The sequence below is a fragment of the Penaeus monodon genome, chromosome 35 (assembly GCF_015228065.2).
Source record: "Penaeus monodon isolate SGIC_2016 chromosome 35, NSTDA_Pmon_1, whole genome shotgun sequence".
NCBI classification, from domain to species: Eukaryota; Metazoa; Arthropoda; class Malacostraca; order Decapoda; family Penaeidae; genus Penaeus; species Penaeus monodon.
Genome location: NC_051420.1, coordinates 34,146,303 through 34,148,802, shown reverse-complemented (window position 1 = coordinate 34,148,802; position 2,500 = coordinate 34,146,303).

The following is a 2,500-nucleotide window of genomic DNA, read 5'->3' as shown; positions in this document are numbered from 1 at the left end:
TGGTGACTGGAACCTTTCACTTTTTTCTACTTTATACCTTGACGGGGACGGAGGGGAGGGGAGGGAAGGGGAAGGAGGGAGAGGAGGGAGGGAAGAGGAGGAGGGAAGAGGAAGGAGGAAGAGGAGGGAAGGGGAGGGAGGGAAGGAGAGGGGAAGAAGAGAAATGCAGGGAGTGAGGGAGGGAGGAATGGAGATAAAAGAGGGAGAGATGAGAGCTAGGAGAGGAAGGAAAGGAGAGAAAAGAGGGAGCAAGGAGAGAAGGGAGAAGAATAAAAAGGAAGAAGGAGAGGGAGAAGAAATAAAAGGGAGGGTGAACAGCGATGAGGCAGAAAAAAGAAGGAAGGAAAAAATAGCAGGGCAAAAAAGAAGGAACGAGGAGGGGACAGAAGACCAGGAGAGGGAGGAGGGAAGGAGGGAAGGAGGGAAGGAGGGAGGGAAGGAGGGAGGGAGGGAAGGAGGGAGGAGGGAAGGAAAGGAGGAGATGGGAGGGAGGGAGGGAGGAGGAAGAGGAGAAATCCCTTCACCACAAATTCTTTATCGGAGCCTCGATGCGGCGCCGAAATAGGGATTAGTGATGAGACTAAGGCTCTGCTCCGCTGGACGAACTTTTGCCCAACTTTGAAATAAGTTTAAGTTATGAAAATAACGATAGTTTTTTATGTGGTGACGAATATGTGGGTCTGGATATGTAGATGGGTATGTGTGTACGTGTTTACATGTCTTCCTATCTATCTCTGTCTATCTGTCTTTCTGTCTACAGTATATTTACCTGCTTATCCATCTACGTTGTATAATCCACCTGCCCACATACGGGAATATCTATGAATAGTTATTTTAGATGAATATTTTGGAGAGAGAATGTTCATCTACCTACTTTTCTGAAAAAGAAGGAACGGCTTCTGGGTTTAAGCCTTTCTCTTCCAGGACATTAAAGCTTTTACACTTTTATAGACCTGAACGCTACAGGTAAGTCTACCTGAAAAAGAAAACGGGAAGCGACACCGCACACATATTATAATTTTAGGGGAGACTCTCCTAAAATCTTATACCTTCCGTACTTCTGTGGGTTTAATTTTTTCTCGATGTTTTACCAATTCATGCGGATAATACACACTCTCATGTTTATTTTCGTTTATTTTCTTGTGCATTTTAATTAATTTCTTCACTTATTTGCCTATTCAATTAACTTAATTGCTTATCTATCTGTTTATAATTCTAGGCAAAATGAAAAGAGAAAAAGAAAAGAAAAGAAAGGGAAAAAATGTGCTGGTGCACCGGTACTATAAAGTTTATTAAGCTTATCTGTGTTTTTGATTTTTTTTTTTTATACAAGCACATAAAAAAAAAAAAAAAAAAAAGATTAGGGTCCGTAAAAAGAAAAACAAAAAAAGGTACGGTGTCTATCATAGCTGAACGGGTACGTCGAAAATTATATATTTTTCAGCTAAAAGTCCGTGTGTGTGTGTGCGTGTGTGTATATATGTATATATGTATGTGTGTGTGTGCGTGTGTGTGTGTGTGTGTGTGTGTGTGTGTGTGTGTGTGTGTGTGTGTGTGTGTGTGTACATACATACATACATACATACATACATACATACATATATATATATATATATATATATATATATATTTATTTATTATTATCTATTTATTTAATTATTTTATTTATTCATCTATTTATTTATTTATGTGTGTGTGCACACACACACACACACACACACACACATTGATAAATATATATATATATATATATATATATATATATATATATATATATATATATATATATATATAAACACACACACGCGAGTGTGTGTGTGAACACAAACACACCAACATGTAAACAAAGATAAGCAGGAAACGGCCACAATCAGAAATGAAATTGAATCGCGGTTATTTCCCTTGTAAACACACATACTTACGTAATCGGAAAGAAAAGAAAAGAAAATACCGGACTGTTCGGTATCCGCGCGCAGGACGGCTTCTCAGATACATTTATTTTCAATTTTTTTCTTGAACAAAAGCCAAACAGCCAAGCGAAGGAGAAATCACCTGAGGAAGGGAAGTTTCCGCGACCGCCCCGGCCGACCCGGAAAGCGGACAGGTCAGAGGGAAACAACACAGGGTGCAACAAATGCCGAGGCGACGGGATGTTGCAGAGCAGGCAATACGGCGAGAAGAGTTCCATACGAATCGAAGCCAGCAAGCACTCTCTGAGATGTCTAGACAGTCAAATATCTTTTTTTTTTTTTATTATTATTTCTTTCTTTTTTCCCTGTCTCTCTCTCTCTGTCTGGAAAACGAGAATATTTTCTGGAAACATTTTTTTTTCTCTCTCTCTTTTTAAAATGTGTTGTTAACCTTTTACAGTAAATCTTATGCATATGATATAACGACCACATTTTGCAACAAGCAGTGTTCGGCATGTACAGTAGATGTTTGCAAAAGTAACTCAAACACGCAAGCTCGTGTCACCTTTGCAGTGCACACAGAAGAGAGA